General features: G+C 42.7%; 1 long non-coding RNA gene across 1 annotated transcript in view; it reads right to left on the reverse strand.

The window, feature by feature from the left end:
• The window catches only part of LOC126428333 (uncharacterized), a 444734-nt gene extending 426218 nt beyond the window's left edge, over positions 1–18516 (reverse strand). The window contains exon 1 of the long non-coding RNA XR_007576823.1: positions 18276–18516. This is a non-coding gene — a long non-coding RNA (uncharacterized LOC126428333). The remainder of the gene's footprint in view (positions 1–18275) is intronic.
• Between the last annotated feature and the right edge of the window lie 267 nt (positions 18517–18783).

Genomic DNA, 18783 nt, shown 5'->3' on the forward strand with positions numbered 1-18783 from the left:
CCAATCAAGGTTTGAACTCAGAAACTTTCGATTAGCAGCAATTCACTGTAACCATTACGCTAACGCAGCTCGTCATTATAAGTATCTCCCGAAGGACTTTAAACTATCACGCAAAATACCGACAAACACTGTAGATAAGATTATGAATTACTCACGTTTCGTCGAAGTACAATAGGAAATAAACAATTACCGCTGTTCTTTATTGCGAAAAAGCGGTTAGTGAGAATGATACAAACACCTTTCCTTGCTATCGCCTGATTTAGGAGGCTTATTGCTTGTTTGGTTTAATTAATTAATAGAATATGAAGCAATTGGTATAATGAATGCTTTTTCCAAACTTTCTATAAAAGAAAGTCTGCTACCAAGACATTACTTTTGTTCAATTAATTTTTTTATGAGTGAACGTTTCTAAAACTGAAGACACTCGTCTGTCCTCTGCACTGCAGTCGAGCTCTGGCAACGTCGTTCTCTGTTCATTGGCTGACTGTGTTTTGTGACGTCAAATGCGCAGAACGAACCTAAACTCGGCAGCCGTCGTAAATGACGCGCACTTTAGATATCATGAGAGGCGAAACCGCTTATACACTACTGCCCATAAAAATTGCTGCACCACGAAGATGACGTGCTACAGACGGGAAATTAAACCGACAGGAAGAAGATGCTGTGATATACAAATGATTAGCTTCTCAGAGCATTCAGACAAGGTTGGCGCCAGTGGCAACACCTACAACGTGCTGCCATGAGGAAAGTTTCCAACCGATTTCTCATACACAAACAGCAGTTGACCAGCGTTGCCTGGTGAAACGTTGTTGTGATGCCTCGTGTAAGGAGGAGAAATGCGTACCATCACGTTTCCGACTTTGATAAAGGTCGCATTGTAGCCTATCGCGATTGCGGTTTATCGTATCGCGACATTGCTGCTCGCGTTGGTCGAGATCCAATAACTGTTAGCAGAATGTGGAATCGGTGGGTTCAGGAGGGTCATACGGAACGCCGTGCTGGATCCCAATGGCCTCGTATCACTAGCAGTCGAGATGACAGGCATCTTATCTGCATAGCTGTAATGGATCGTGCAGCCACGTCTCAATCCCTGAGTCAACAGATGGGGACGTTTGCAAGACAACTACCATCTGCGCGAACAGTTGGACGACGTTTGCAGCAGCACGGACTATAAGCTCGGAGACCGTGGCTGCGGTTACCCTTGACTCTGCATCACAGACAGGAGTTCCTGCGATGGTTTACTTATCCACGAAACTGGGTGCACGAATGATAAAATGTTATTTTTTCGGATGAATCCAGGTTCTGTTTACAACTTCATGATGGTCGCATCCGTGTTTGGAGACATGGCAGTGAACGCACATTGGAAGTGTGTATTCGTCATCGCCATACTGGCGTATCACCCGGCCTGATGGTATGGGGTGCCATTGGCTACACGTTTCGATCACCTCTTGTTCGCACTGACGGCACTTTGAACAGTGGACTTTACATCAGATTTGTTACGACCCGTGGGTCTACCCTCCATTCGATCCCTGCAAAACCCTACATTTCTGCAGGATAATGCACGACCGCACGTTGCAAGTCGTGTACGGGCCTTTCTGGATACAGAAAATGTTCGACCGCTGCCCTGCCCAGCACATTCTCCAGATCTCTCACCAATTGAAAACGTCTGGTCAATGGTGGCCGAGCAACTGGCTTGTCACAATACGCCAGTCACTCCTCTTGATGAACTGTGGTATGGTGTTGAAACAACGTGGGCAGCTGTACCTGTACACGCCATCCAAGCTCTGTTTGACTCAATACCCAGACGTATCAAGGCCGTTATTACGGCCAGAGGTGGTTGTTCTGGGTACTGATTTTTCAGGATCTGTGCACCCAAATTGCGTGAAAATGTAATCATACGTCAGTCTAGTAGAATATATTTGTCCAATGAATACGCGTTTATCATCTGCGTTTCTTTTTGTTGTAGAAATTTTAATGGCCAGTCTGGAACCGCGCGACAGCTATGATCGCAGGTTCTAATCCTGCCTTGGGCAAGGATGTGTGTAATGTCCTTAGGTTAGTTAGGTTTAAGTAGTTCTACGTTCTAGGGGACTGATGACCTCACATGTTAAGTCCCATAGTGCTCAGAGCCATTTGAACCATTTAACACAGAGGTGAAATACCACTTTACATAGATTTAGCTTTAAAATTTTTTTTTATATATCGAAATATTTTCTTAAAAATTTTTGCCTGCTGCGAGCTAACATCCCAATGATGTTAGAGTTCACATGAGGTTCCCCTTCGACGAAATGTGTTGGCTCAAACTCGTCTAGAGGTTGAACCGCACGTGTCGCATTACACGCCCTAAGTTAGACACTTGTAACCCTTTGGTTAAATTGTGTGACTGATGGCAAATTTGCGACATACAAAGTTAATATAACGCATAATAACAGTAAAAATAATATCAGGAACTAAATTAACGACCCATAAATGATGTAGGCCACACAGTTGCGATTTGGTTTCAATACTGTTTATTCAAAAAGCAAACTCATAGCGAAAGTGGTCGTATTTAGAGTTACTGTTACACTCGAGCGCATAACCATTTGACACAGTTCGATCATTCACAATCTCATAGCCACATACTTACTTATTTGCTTCTTTGGTAGTGTACAAAAGCTAAGTCAATAGAAAATGTATTAAAAGCAGTCTTGGTCGTAATAAATTATTTATTTGCAATGTCAGGGATTTTTCCTGCCTCGAGATGACTGAGTGTTGTTGTCCATCATCATCATCATCATCGTCATTATTATTATCATTCATACCCGTTACGGTCGAATGAAGGCAATGGCAAACCACCTCCGCTAGGATCTTACCTAGTACAGCAGTGCGGGTGTCCCGCATTATCCCCTACGATCCTCTGAATATGGGATCTCATCATCATCACCATCATCATCACTATCATCATCAGGAAGCGGTGGCAGTGAGTAGAGCCGTTGATGTTCATGGTCACCTGCTCTGTTCATCGCCACCGCAGTCTACCATCATGGTACAAGTGCTCTGAAGATCTTCATACTCTGCCCGAAACCCGGTAACCATTGAAAATAAATGTTTTATTGCGATCAACACTGGTTTCAATCAGTTAGGTAGTATTTTCGCCATAAAACACTCTTTCTCCCTGAGAAACATACTTAAAAGTTTCTAATACAGGGCAATCAGAAGATATGGCTATTTATGTCACATAACTTGATACAACTTTTTGGTTACCATGTATACGGTACATCTCGTTGACACAGAATCATGAAATCTGACAAGAGGCAAGGTTTCACAGAACAACTGAGGGAGAAATCAGAGGCCGGCCGGAGTGACCGTGCGGTTCTAGGCGCTACAGTCTGGAGCTGAGCGACCGCTACGGTCCCAGGTTCGAATCCTGCCTCGGTCATGGATGTGTGTGATGTCCTTAGGTTAGTTATGTTTAAGTAGTTCTAAGTTCTAGGCGACTGATGACCTCAGGAGTTAAGTCGCATAGTGCTCAGAGCCATTTGAACCATTTGAGAAATCAGAAAATTGTTAGTTTGTAACTAGGCATATATCACACGAAAAAATATTTCTTTTGTCATTTGTTAACAAAATTCAAATTTTCGATAAAGTATTGAAATTTCGGAACCGATATGTAGCCAATACTAATGTCAATAACAGAGAAAAATGTTCCAGATTCTCTATCGCCGGGATGGATGAACTCACTATATACGTAATTAAGTTTGTGCGGGACCTCTCAATACGCGAGTCCTACTTGCAGCTGGCCAATGTTTTCTTTGTGATATGAGCCTCACCGATTGTGTATCAACCAGCCATATGGTCGCAACCGTTACAGCAAAGAATATACATTTTCGTGTGTTGATATCAAATTAGGATTATAATCAAGTGAATAGTGAGAGGTATTTAAATATTCGTGCGTGTGAATTATTTGATTAAACCCACTTTTTGTGCTGGTAATTGTCTCCATGCTCCCATAACTGCATGGAGAAAGGACCATCTGCTTCCTGAATTAGTTAAGGATAGGTTTTTTGTGTGTGATGCATGTGAAGTTGTACTATTCATTCAAGAACGATCGAAATGATGAGTACTTACTTGTGTATTTGACTTCCAATCATCTACATGCTGACAGCTGCATAGTTGAGCGGAGGACGTACAATTCCAGAACAGGTTTTTAGCTGTGTCGCTTGTGAAATTTTGCTGTCAATCCAAGATCAATCCTACATGATGACTATGTATTTCCGGCATAGACTTCCAATCGCCAGTGTTATGTTGGCTGCATGGTCACCGCAGATCGATCAATCCCGTAGAATTTCAATCAGCCTAAACGTGTCATGGTTTGAAGTAAATGCTAGGATGTACTGACGATTTATATGAATTTTATGGCGTGCTTTTTTGTATGCTTGACCTCCACTTGCCCAATTTTATACCGAGTAAGGTGGCGCGATGGTTAGCACACCGGACTCGCATTTGATAGGACGACGGCTCAATCCCTCGTCCGACCATCCTGATTTAGGCTTTCCGTGACATCCCTGAACCGCTTCCGGCAAGTACCGTGATGGTTCCTTTGAAAGGGTACGGCCGATTTCCTTCCCCATCCTTCCCTAAGCCGAAGTCTAATGACCTCGATGTGGACAGGGCGTAAAACACTAATTTCCTTCTCTTCTCAATTTTAAATTATCTTTAAGTTAGGCATTGATTGTTTCTGCCAAAGCCATTGTCTCTTCCCCCACCCCCATCCCCAAGTAGCCGGGTTGTGTGGATAATTATTAGAAACAGTAGCCATTAGTCAGCGTTTGGATGGTATGAAAATGGAAGTTGAGTGGGACAACCGCCTTAATTTCGGAAGCAACATGATTTTCGTCGCAATCTCGTGCATATTAATGCGCGAGACCGCTTAGGTTGAGATATTGAGCGCTCTTAGCGCATGAAATACACTGACGCAAACATGTCGCAGTTCCAAGAAAAAATGGTACAATGATATTTAGGAAATACATTTGTCTAGACAACATACTGCGAGTAAAGTGATTAACATTGCTAGAATATTTTAAAAGAACTTTATACAACAATTACCATAATTTAAAAACTATGGCATAGGTATCCTAAGTGGTGCAAACTTAATAGCGCTCAAAAGTCCCTCCTATGGATTGACGCAATAATCAAAAGATGGTCCTAAATATAACAAATGAAACATCGATGAGTACATTATTATTAAAAATTGTTAAGAGTTTTAAAACATCAATTTTTATTTATTCCCGGCCTTAGTACAAATTTTCACTCGCCGCTTCAGTCTATAAACATAAAATCATATCTGTTCAAGACCAGTAAAGTCTTTGAAATTGTCATTTCATTTGAATAAAAAAATTTCTCCTTCTTCCATTTGGTGATCATAGTGCCAGCAGCGCTCAAAGGTGCCCTCTATGGTACATAAAAATGTTCCACAACATAAAATATAAAATATCGGAGCTTTAATATCATTAAATTCAATGTTCGGCGTGGGGCAGTGGTAACTCTGCAACCACCAAATAAGAGGCAATGATATTAGAGCCCTGATTCCTTTAAAACGTTAAGAGCGTTATTGTGTATGAATTATTGCAGTTCATAGAGGGCACTATTCAACGCTACTGGCTGTTTGATCCTCAGGTGGAAGGAGGAGAAATTTTTAGACGTTGTAAAGATCTTTTAAAGTTTTTAATAATAGTGTCTTCATAGATGTTTCATTTGCCACATTTAGAACATCTTTAGTTGTTATATCATTCCGCAGAGGGCATTTTAGAGCGCTATAACTATGCACCAATTAGGATCCCTACAAAACAATTACACAAAAATTTTGTGATACTTGTCTTACAAAGTTCTTTTAAAGTATTATAACCGTGTTACGTTCATCAGTGTTACATGCAATACTTAGGAAATCTTTTATGAATTACAACGGTCCCCTCTCTGCAAGCAGAGGGCGCTTTTCCAACGCTTAGGTACTGTATTGCAGTTATCTAGAGTCTCAGGAGGATGGTGCATGACTCGTTATGACAGTGAACTTGCAGTTCAACATACGACAGGTTACTCTGTAATTGAATCAGATGGTTTGCTGCACAAATTTGTATTGCAACTAATTTCTTAAGAATGTTCAAGCTTTCTAAAGTTAAATTATAACCATTTGTAATTTGCATCAAGTATAATCATATAATAATTATTAATAATTAAACGTCCCACAATAATATTTATTAGTTCGTTGTGAACCGGCTTTCGGCTTCTTAGGCTGTAGTCAGATAACTTAATGCTAAACAGATAGTCCACATAACGACCGAATGTTTCGCACACACATCGTTTGACAAAGAATATTAAAGATCCAGTTTAGGTATGTCTTTTCTTTGTTCATCCTTTTAGCAGGACGTCTCTGGGACGACGGCCGTTTACTATCTTGACAGAAAATAAAAATATCTGCAGCCGTCCTTATGATTTTATTTTGTCGCTACCAGTTTCGACGCTTCATTGCGTCTTCAGGGATCGTATCCAACTGCACCGCATCAAAACAGCCTGAAGATGACGCAGTGAAGCGTCGAAACTGGTTGCGACAAAATAAAATCATAAGGACGGTTGCAGGTGTTTTTAATTTTTGTCAAGAATTCAGTGTGTCTAGCTGTTTTTCGGAAATATTGGATTTCGGTATATATTCAATTCCCTTATTTAAAATTTGGAATTCTTCAGAACACAAATTTAGATTTGGTAGGTTAGTGACAAATTCTGCGAACTGTTGACGTTTAGTGGTTACTGGAACACCTTTCAGTTGAAATGACTGTTCGATTTTAGCTTTCTCGCCAGGAAATTAAAATCAGGAAATATACTCCAGTTTTTTACACTAGGAACACTGTTGCTCACCTTTTGTTCAACAGTGAAGATAAGATTCCACTTTTAAAACAGTGAAATTTATAGAATCTCCTGCAATCTGTGCGGCAGATTATTTTTAGGTCAACAAGGCAGGGCTACAACTACTAGACTGAGTATGAAAGGGGTCGGAGACTGAAAAAGGAAGATGTGAAATGTGAGGTTCGCTATAAACGAACTGAAGGGAGAAAACTAACGTTACTTGAAATACTGGGAATGAATAAACACCAATGAAAGACTAACGACCTGGTTCTTAATGAACAGTTGCATTTCTCACCGATATTCAATAGCAGCTAGTTATTACTCCTGTCATCGTTAACCTAGTTAGTTCATTATAACTGTTCCACACCCACATTCCATGGACGTCTTTTTTCCCCTCCCTTTATTCGGTCTTTTCGTCACGTTCACCGTTTTGTCCATACAACGTAGTAGACTGAGCTATTAGTTGTAGAAAATTTCTGTTTTATACACTCACATAGTTTTAATATTTGAGTAATCATGGCCGGCCGCTGGTGGCCGAGCGGTTCTGGCGCTACAGTCTGAAACCGCGCGACCGCTACGGTCGCAGGTTCGAATCCTGCCTCGGGCATGGATGTGTGTGTTGTCCTTAGGTTAGTTAGGTTTAAGTAGTTGTAAGTTCTAGGGGACTTATGACCTTAGCAGTTGAGTCCCATAGTGCTCAGAGCCATTTGAACCATTTTTGTCACCTACCCTATTTAAGACTGAGTCAATCAAGTTCTTCGTCTTTGTATCTCAGCAAATTGTTGCCTCTATGTACGAGCAGACTGTTTCCAATAGTTACTCTGTGATACTAGTTATTAGATTCATTTTTTGGGTTTTCTGTAGCGAAAAATTTTACATTTCTGAAAGGAAGTTTCTGATCTTTGCGCCACACAGTGCATATTTTCCCAGCGTCTTTCGGACAGTATTTCATTCTAGATACAGGTTGACAGCCGCGCGGGATTAGCCGAGCGGTCTTAGGCGCTGCAGTCATGGACTGTGCGGCTGGCCCCGGCGGAGGTTCGAGTCCTCCCTCGGGCATGGGTGTGCGTGTTTGTCCTTAGGATAATTTAGGTTAAGTAGGGTGTAAGCCTAGAGACTGATGACCTTTGCAGTTAAGTCCGATAAGATTTCACACACACACACAGGTTGACAGGTATTGAACTGTATGAAATAAATTCGTCATAACGTCTGAAACTTTTGCGTTAGGAAGTTCAAATTGTAAAAATGGTTCAAATGGCTCTGAGCACTATGGGACTCAACTTCTGAGGTCATTAGTCCCCTACAACTTAGAACTAGTTAAACCTAACTAACCTAAGGACATCACACACATCCACGCGCGAGGCAGGATTCGAACCTGCGACCGTAGCGGTCTCGCGGTTCCAGACTGCAGCGCCTAGAACAACACGGCCACTTCGGCCGGCTCAAATTGTGCAGTTAGCGGTGGGGCGTGATGGGAATTAGTATGCGCTCTATGGTTTAATTTAGCGACGAAGCCCACTTTTATTTGGATGGGTTCGTCAATAAGCAAAATTGGCGCATTTGGTGGACTTAGATTCCGCATTTCATGATCGAGAAGTCTCTTCACCCTCAACGGGTGACTGTGTGGTGTGCAATATCCAGTCATGGAAGAATCGGTGCGTTATTCCTCGATGGCATGGTGACTACCAACGCTACGTGAAGGTTTTGGAAGATGATTTCATCCTCATTATCCAAAGTGACCGTGATTTCGACCAGATGTGGTCCACGCAAGACTGAGCTCGACTCTATAGAAGCAGGGGTGTGTTTGGTGTTCTGGAGAAGCATTTTGTGGACCGCATTGTCGCTCTGGGGTACCCAGAGGCCGCTGACATGGGCCTCGACTCGCTCCCATATTCTCCGGGTGTGAACACATGCAACTTCTTTTTGTGTGGCTGTATTAAAGACAAGGTGTACGTCAATAACCCCAAAACCATTGCTGAGCTGAAAGCAGCCGTTCAGGGGGTCAACCTTAGCATCGATGTTCCGACACTTCAGCAGGTCGTGCAGAATTTCGCTATTCACCCGCGCCACATCACCGCCAATGGTGGCAGGCATATCGAAAGTGTCGTAACCTAAGTCCGAATATATGTAATGACGTTTACATGTTCTATAAAGCGTGTGCGTGCGTCGTTGTTTGCAGCTAATTCAGATTTTTTTTTCATATAATTCAATAATTATCACCCTGGACGTACTGACTTTAGAAAGTAAGTTACGCATTGTGCTACAAGAGTGACGCATTATTGGAAGAAAATACAAGTTGCGTATTTGCTGCAGACAGGTCTGCTTCAGTACGGATAACAGGTGCTTCACAGTGTGCGAGGGAAGGTCAAACGGCTCTAACAAGGGAACTCCCCATCGCACCCCCCCTCAGATTTTGTTATAAGTTGACACAGTGGATAGGCCTTGAAAAACTGAACACAGATCAATCGAGAAAACAGGAAGAAGTTGTATGGAACTACGAAAAAAATTAGCAAAATATACAAACTGAGTAGTTCATGCGACAGATAGGCAACATCAAGGGCAGTATGAAATCAGGAGCGCCGTGGTCCCGTGGTTAGCGTGAGCAGCTGCGGATTGAGAGGTCCTTGGTTCAAGTCTTAGTGAAAATTTTATTTTCTTTATTTTCGCAAAGTTATGATCTATCCATTCGTTCATTGACGTCTCTGTTCACTGTAATTAGTTTAGTGTCTGTGTTTTGCGGCCGCACCGCAAAACCGTGCGATTAGTAGACGAAAGGACGTGCCTCTCCAGTGGGAACCGAAAACATTTGATCGCAAGGTCATAGGTCAACCGATTCCTCCACAGGAAAACACGTCTGATATGTTCTATACGACACTAGTGACGGCATGTGCGTCGCATGATAGGAATATGTTGTCGACCCACCTAACTTGTTCACTTGGCGAATCGGTAAAAAGATTCTTCTACCTTGCCCGATTTAGGTTTTCTTGTGGATGTGATAATCACTCTCAAAAAAGTGATGAAAACATAAGAGTGTGTCACATAAACTGCAACAAATGAATGCAACAGTTTCACAGTCGCACAGTTTTCCCTGTGCTCTGTCAAAACATATGTTTTTAACGTTTTCAAATTTTTCCGTGTGTAGACCGTCAATTCCTGCAGATGTCCAAGGAAATCTGAAGATATCCTGGAATTTTGAAGAGCGAAGTATATAAAAAATTAAACTTTTCACTTGGGGGAAAACTGGAACTCAGATCCTCTCGATCCGCAGCTGCTCACGCTAACCACGGGACCACGGCGCTCCTGAGCTCACACTAACCTTGATGTTGCATATCTTGCGCATGGACTACTCAGTTTGTATATTTTGCTAATCTTTTTCGTAGTTCCACACAACTTCTTTCCTGCTTTCTCGGTTGATCTGTGTTCAGTTTTTCAAGGCCTATCCACTGTGCCAACTTATAACTAAATCTGAGGGGGGTGCGATGGCGAGGTTCCCTTGTAAGCAGTTTGGTACTTAACATCTAAGGTCATCAGTGCCCTATACTTAGAACTACGTAAACCTAACTAACTTAACGTCATCAGACACATCCATGACGGAGGCAGGATTCGAACCTGCGACCGCACCAGCAGTGCGGTTCCGGACTGAAGCGCCTAGAACAGCTTGGCCACAGCGGCCGGCGCGAGGGAAGTTGCGCTATACCTGGAACGTCCTACAGAGTTGAAGTTCGCTGGACATTACAATTCCTGTGGGCGATACGTCCAAATCGCCCATAGATTCTGCACGACATTCTGGCGGTATACGCACCAAATGCAGTGTCGCCTACTGCCGTAGTGAAATGGTACGAACAGTTCGACCAAAGAAAGATCTCACAATGGCAAACTGAAACGACGTACACAGCGGTTCTCGAATAGCTACAAGACCAGGAAGCGCATATCTTTCTTCCAGAAATTACACGATTGGTACAACTTTCCGAACGTTGGCTACTAAGTTACCAGTTCTCAGTAGATGACAGTATTTTTCAACATAGTTACATGTTGAAAAATGCTGTCATCTATTTTTGTCACTTTGATGCGTAGTACAGCATTCGATAAAAGATACTTTGCCCGCCAATGTACAAGGGTAATTTGTCAAACCTGGTAAATTTTCGTGAAAGAATAGAACGTTTTTGTTGAGCCATCGTGGTTGCTAAGCCTGATTGTTTAAAAGGTCGTATTAAGAATTTCGTCAGTGGACAGGGTACAGTCCATTATTGACAGTCATGAGAATTGGTCAGTGTGTCAACTGGGATTGAACGTGGAGAAAACAGAGTTTAGGGCAGTTTTCATTTGAAGGATTGGGTTACAGCACAAACCAAAACAGAATTGGATAACGTTCATGCGGATTCTATACTATCACTGAAGACAATTCACTTCTCAATTAAAGAATCTGAACGTGGTCAGTCAAGCACCGGAGACGAAGCGCACTCTGACCGTCCAATTGGTGTCAGCACAAAGGAAAACATTAACAAAGTAGGCGATACGGAAAGCAAGACCGCCGAATAAAAATTTAAGGTATTGCTGACACTATAGGCACCTCAACTGAGCGAGCGCCGCTTCTGCTCGGATCCTCGCGACTGCTACGGTCGCAGGTTCGAATCCTGCCTCGGGCATGGATGTGTGTGATATCGTTAGGTTAGTTAGGTTTAAGTAGTTATACGTTCTGGGTGACTGATGACCTCAGATGTTAAGTCCCATAGTGCTCAGAGCCATCTGAACCATTTTGAGAGAGGGCATATCATTCTACACGGAGAACTGACTATGAAGAAGCTGTGTGCGAGGTGGGTGTCGCGATTGCCTACAGTCGACAAAACACACATCCGACACAACACCTCAACACAATGTCTGGCGATGTTTAATCGCAGTCCGCAAACCTTTTTGTGCTGATTTGTCACTGTTGATTAAACCTGGACGCTCCATTACACACCAGAGTTAGAACTGCTGTCAAAAGAATGGACAAGGCTGGTGGAAGTGCAGCGAAGAAGACGAAGACCATGTTAAGATCTGGTAAGCTGATGACCACCGTTTTTTTTCTTTTTTTGTATTTGCAAGGAATAATCCTCATGGATTACTTGAAAAAGGCAAAACAGCAAAAAAAAAAAAGCACTTTCACCTGGATTATGCATAATAGGATCGTCTGAAACTTGAGTTGGCTGGAAAAAGACCAAGGTTGAGACGCAAAATTAGTGGGATTTCACCAGAATAATGCACTATCCCGCACATCAGCGATAACAATCAAGAAAGGCTATGAATTGGGCTTTCATTTGGTTTCTCACCTACCGTATCCACCAGACATACATGAAGAGATTTCTTCCTGTTCCCTAACTTAAAGCTTTGGCTTGCTGGTAAGCAATTTTCATCAACTAAGGAAGTAACTGATGCTGTCAACGAGTATTTTGCTGAGTTTCACATAACCAGTTTTTCCGATAAGATGAAAATGCTGGAGGATCGCTGGACCTAGTATACAGGGTGTTACAAAAAGGTACAGCGAAACTTTCGGGAAACATTCCTCACACAAAAATGAAGAAAAGATGTTATGTGGACATGTGTCCGGAAACGCTTAATTTCTATATTAGAGCTCATTTTTGTTTCGTCCACCTACGCTCAATGGAGCACGTTATCATGATTTCATACAGGATACTCTACCTGTGCTGGTAGAACATGTGCCTTTACAAGTACGACACAACATGTGGTTCATGCACGATGGAGCTCCTGCACATTTCAGTCGAAGTGTTCGTACGCTTCTCAACAACAGATTCGGTGACCGATGGATTGGTAGAGGCGGACCAATTCCATGGCCTCCACGCTCTCCTGACCTCAACCCTCTTGACTTTCATTTATGGGGGCATTTGAAAGCTCTTGTCTACGCAACCCCGCTACCAAATGTAGAGACTCTTCGTGTTCGTATTGTGGACGGCTGTGATACAATACGCCATTCTCCAGGGCTGCATCAGCACATCAGGGATTCCATGCGACTGAGGGTGGATGCATGTATCCTCGCTCTTTTAGTAACACCCTGTATATCCCTCAAAGCAGACTATGTCGAGAAGTGATGTGAGTTGTTTCCGAAACGAACATGTATCTTGATCTTTTACCATACGTATCAAACCAACCTCGTAGTATGTATTACGTTAGTGCGTAAGTTCGCAGCTTTTTTCCATAAGTTTAATAAATACAATGTATACGCGTACTAAAAATTTTACTCATCAACAATTTATCCTCCTTCACTATTTACAACAATCTGCCAATGCCGCGGTACATTTCGATTCAGTGACTGTACAGATCATGTCGTTCTGAGGCGAAAGAGTTCGTCGTGTCATGTTCGAAGCGTATTATGATCAGAAAAGGAAGTTCCTTGAATGTCGTTCGATAGAGAGCGAAAAGATGAAAATGTGAGGGCGGGAGATGAGGTGAATAAGGTGGGTGCTGAGTGCTTTTCCAGCGCAACCCCTATATGGTGTGTTTCGTCGGTCTAGTAGAATGCGGGCGGGCATTGTTGTGTAGTAGCGTCACTTCACGCAGTCTTCCGGTCCTTTTTTTTTTTAATTGTATCTGAAAGACGTCTCAGGTGTTTACAATAAATGTCATCAGTGATGGTACACTGTGTCCGTTCCACCGGATGCATATCATCTTCTTTTGTGAATGCACGCAGGTCTTTGTACCGGGCGTTGCTGTTTTGTTCTCAAACAGAGCTGCACATATGACCATCCGTTGACTTTTGTGATTTTGGCTTAGAGCATGCGATACCCACACATCTGATTATTGAATCTTCCCCAGCGCATGAAAGTGTGGCACAATGGTGGAATTATCACAGCAGTTCATAACATTCGCGAGTTCTCGAGTACACTGCCGTGGACCGTTGTGGATAATGCGTTTAAATGATCGTCATTAAACCCCAAAAATCTTACCGAACGTGGAGAATCGCTAATGTCAAAACGCTGCTCCTGAAAACCATAAAGCGACGGCCGCTGTGGCCGAGAGGTTCTAAGCGCTTCAGTCTGGAACCACGCGGCTACGGTCGTAGATTCGAATCCTGCCTCGGGCATCGTTGTGTGTGATGTCCTTAGGTTTACATAGTTCTAAATCTAGGAGACTGATGACATCAGATGTTAAGTCCCATAGTGCTTAGAGCCATTTGAACCATTTAAAACGAGAAAACCATTTTCTCGACATGCTACTCCAATGGTATTATCCCCATAAACGGCACAAAAGTCTATGGCTGTCTTCGCTGCTGTCATCCCTCTGTTGAACTGAAACGGAAGAATATGTCGGAGCTGTTCCGATTTCTCTACCTGGAAATCTATTTTCTAGCGTCCACAGCTCCACTCACTATCTCCCAACAATAAAATGACGATATCTAAACTCAGATAGCAAAAGTGAACTACAAATAAAAAAAGACAATGGATAAATTAACCCATAGCAATCGGAATACCAACATTCAAAACAAAAACGCCAAGGAGTTACTTCTTTGAAGTTCCCTCGCAACTGTATATCTGTAAGAAGTATGAGGTTAGTATTAACACTCTGCCGTCCGGCGACACCACAGTGGTGTCGTGTGCATACCAGGTGTACCGGTATGAAATGAGCGTTAAGATACAAATGTGTCGATGGGGAACATTTGTTGTGAACGAGCCTTAATTTTTTTTGTTGGGTTGGTATGGCATCTGACAAAGATATTTAGTATACATCAAGTCATGGAATAAACATCATCATATGTTTTCATCGTGTTAACAATGTCGAATTTTGTACCAGAAAGTGATGATTTGCGGAAAGCATTAATTTTTTGTTTTCATTTGAAAAAAAGTGCTGCAGAGTCGCATCGAACGCTTGTCGAGGCATATGGTGATCGTGCTCAATCAGAAGCAACATGCAAAAGGTGGTTTCAACGGTTCAGAAATAATGATTTTGATGTAAGAAATGAAGAACGTGGAAGACCACCAAAAAAGTTCGAAGACGGCGAATTGAAGCAATATTGGATGAAGATGATACTTTGAGTCAGAAGCAAATGGCAGCAATGCTCAATGTTGCACAACAAACAATTTCTGACCGTTTGAAAGCTATGGGAAAGATCCAAAAGTGTGGAAAATAGGTGCTACATGAAGTGAATGAAAGACAGATGGAAAACCATTTGTCAAATTTTGCTTCAAAGACGTGAAAGAAAATCAATTTTGCATCGAATTGTTACAGGCGATGAGAAATGGATTTATTTTAAGAATCCTAAACGGGAAAAATCATGGGTTAATCGACTGCAAAACCAGATCGATTCGGCAAGAAGACAATGCTCTGTGTTTGGTGGGATCAGAAAGGTGCGGTGTATCATGAGCTTCTAAAACCCGGTGAAAGTGTGAATACTAATCACTACAGACAACAAATGATAAATTTGAACTGTGCATTGACCGAAAAAAGACCAGAATGGGCCAGAAGACATGCAAAGTAATATTTTTACACGACAATGCACCTGCACACAAAGCAAAACTGGTTCAGGATGGAATCAAAACACTTGGCTGTGAGCTGCTAACCCACCCGCCGTTTTCGCCCGGACTAGATCCCTTCCGACTACAATTTTTTTTCATCAATGGGACATGCATTGGCTGAGAAACACTTCGATTCCTACGAAGAAGTCGAAAATTGGGTGGCTGATTGGTTTGCTTCAAAAGACGAACATTTCTTTGGCGTGGTGTCCACAAATTGCCAGAAAGGTGGTCAAAATGTATGGAAAGCAATGGTCAGTACTCTGAATAAACAGTTTTTACTGTTCAATTCAAAATTAGTGTTTCATTTTCACAAAAAAAAAGACGCTCATTTCATACCGGTACACCTGGTAGTAGCGTGCAGTGGTCAACGACTGCACATTAGTATGTTTTGCATTCTGTTGGTGTTTTCCTTAAGTAACCATAAGTTTCACAAGTCAACATGTGTTTTGATTTTATAACTACTTTTGCCCTTTCATCATGGCGGACGAAAGAGACACTAGGATTATTTAAGATGAGTGCGCGGACGTCTGACTTTCCGGACGACTTCGCCGATTGGGAAGAAGACATTGGATATCAAAAAAATGCAAGTGTAGCAGAATCGTTAGAAGATAGTGAAATACGTCCTAGAAGAGTTTGTCGAACGCTACGGTGGCCATCTAATTCGGCTGAATCAGACGAAGAAGACAGTGCACAGTGATCAGACTTTGATTTACCGAGGACAAGTAATAAATATGAAGGATCCCCGGGTCCATACATATTTCCCAAAGATACAAGGAGCGTCGAGGACATGATAGAATTATATATTGGGAACGATCTATTTGAACATAATAGCAACGAAACCAACAACTACTACAGTCAAAATTGCAATAGAAGGAAACTGGATTTAAAAAATGCCATATTCGTCGACGTTACGGGACCCGAACTTAGAAAATGGTTTGGGTTTGCTATCCTGATGGGAATTGTAAAAAAAGCAAGGATCGATGATTATTGGTCAACGAATCCGTTGATAGACACACCGATATTTCGCAAAACGATGTCCCGCAACCGATTCGGACAAATATAATCATTTTTACATTTTTCCAACAGCAACAATAAACCGGATAATGCCGACCGGCTTGTCAAAGTGCAATTCGTGATTTTTTCCAAGAAGTTTAAAGAATCCTTTAATCTAAGTCAAAACATCTCAATTGATGACGGAACGATACCGTGGCGTGGACGGTTAAATTTTAAAGTATAAACTCCGTCGAAAATTAAGAAATACGGCATACTCATTCGGATGCTGTGTGATTGGATTACGGGATGCATTTCCTCATTCAAGATACATCCCGGCGCTGGACAGCCTTTGGCAAAAACAGTGATGGAACTATTGACACCTTCTGATGTAAAGTGGCGTCACCTCTGCATGGATAATTATTATAACAGTGTAGAACTTACAGAGAAGTCATTTGAAAAGAAAATTCGAGTTTATGGAACGATACAGCAAAATAGAGAAACCAGATGGCAGTTACAAGAGAAGGACACGAAAGGGAAGCAGTGGTTGGGAAGAGAGTGAGACAGGGTTGTTGCCTATCCCCGATGTTACTCAATCTGTATATAGAGCAAGCAGTAAAGGATACAAAAGAAAAATTTGGAGTAGGTATTAAAATCCATGGAGAAGAAATAAAAACTTTGAGGTTCGCCGATGACATTGTAATTATGTCAGAGACAGCAAAGAACTTGGAAGAGCAGTCGAACGGAATGGACAGTGTCTTGAAAGGAAGATATATGATGAACATGAACAAAAGCAAAACGAGAATAATATAATGTAGTCGAGTTAAGTCGGGTGATGCTGAGGGAATTAGACAATGAGACACTTAAAGTAGTAAAGGAGTTTTGCTATTTGGGGAGCAAAATAACTGTTAATGGTCGAAGTAGAGAGGATATAAAATGTAGACTGGCAATGGCAAGTAAAGCGTTTCTGAAGAAGAGAAATTTCTTAACATCGAGTATGGATTTAAGTGTCAGGAAGTCGTTTCTGAATGTATTTGTATGGAGTGTAGTCATGTATGAAAGTGAAACAGGGACGATAAATAGTTTGGACAAGAAGAGAATAGAAGCTTTCGAAATGTGGTGCTACAGAATAATGCTGAAGATTACATGGGTAGATCGCATAACTAATGAGGAGGTATTGAATAGAATTGGGGAGAAGAGGAGTCTGTGGCACAACGTGACTAGAAGAAGGGATCGGTTGGTAGGACATGTTCTGGGGCATCAAGGGATCACCAATTTAGTATTGGAGGGCAGCGTGGAAGGTAAAAATCGTAGAGGGAGACCAAGAGATGAATACATTATGCAGATTCAGAAGGATGTAGGCTGCAGTACGTACTGGGAGATGATGCAGCTTGCACAGGATAGAGTAGCATGGAGAGCTGCATCAAACCAGTCTCAGGACTGAAGAGTACAACAACAACAACAACAACACGGCAAAATAGAGTATTTGCGGAAAAGTAAAGCGCGCAAAAGTCAATGTGTTTGAAGCTTGTCATCAACGGAAAGGTGACAAGCGGCCGGCGACAAGCCAAGTAATCCAACTTGGCGCCGGCAGCCCTAAGAGAATACATTTGTGCGATATGTGCGGACGACAAAGTGGTAATTAACACTGCTGGTTCATTAACGTACGCTATGAACAGCAAGCGTCCCAACACACTTCCCTGGGGCACGCCTGAAGCTAAATTTACGTCTGTAAACGAGTCTCGACGCAAGACAATATTCTGTCCTGCCAAGATATCCTCACACGGCTCGCTCAGCCGTTGACATTCGTCGCTAAACAATCTAGTCGAATAGTTTTCAGAGTGTAGCTGGCCTAATACTAGAAGCTGTAACATCGTAAGAGACTATTGTGGCGCGACTCACCTCACATAGTGGTCAGCTTTGCGGGTAGCGCCTCTCCTCTGACGAGGGTAAATTTCAAGGTCCGTGTTAACCCCTTAGACATCGCCTACAGAGACAACCACAGCATTCTAGCATACGAATTCCGAGGAGTCACGGAGCTGGTCGGCACATCGTATTCTGACATGCCTCTGGACCGTACAACTTGTTGGTGAGACCCGCGCGCCGCTAGGCAGTTGGCCAGATGTCAGTCACGCCAATACGGAGGAAGCGCCACCTACGGCGGTCGGCGCGAGACTGAGGGGACGGCGCCGACGTCGCGCCGACCCCGGCGTATCTCCCCCCACCAAGGCGACCGCGGACGCTACGCGCATGCGCAGTGCGATGTCTCCGTGGTCCCTGTGTTTACACGCGTCGCCCTGGCCCGCCAGTTTCCGGGCTGCAACCGGAGACCCCGGGGCACACAGAGACGGGGTAGCATCGCGTGTCATAGGCGTGACGTCACAGCGCCCGGACCAAATGACAGTTCTCT

The sequence above is a fragment of the Schistocerca serialis genome, chromosome 12 (assembly GCF_023864345.2).
Source record: "Schistocerca serialis cubense isolate TAMUIC-IGC-003099 chromosome 12, iqSchSeri2.2, whole genome shotgun sequence".
In the NCBI taxonomy this organism is placed as follows: domain Eukaryota; kingdom Metazoa; phylum Arthropoda; class Insecta; order Orthoptera; family Acrididae; genus Schistocerca; species Schistocerca serialis.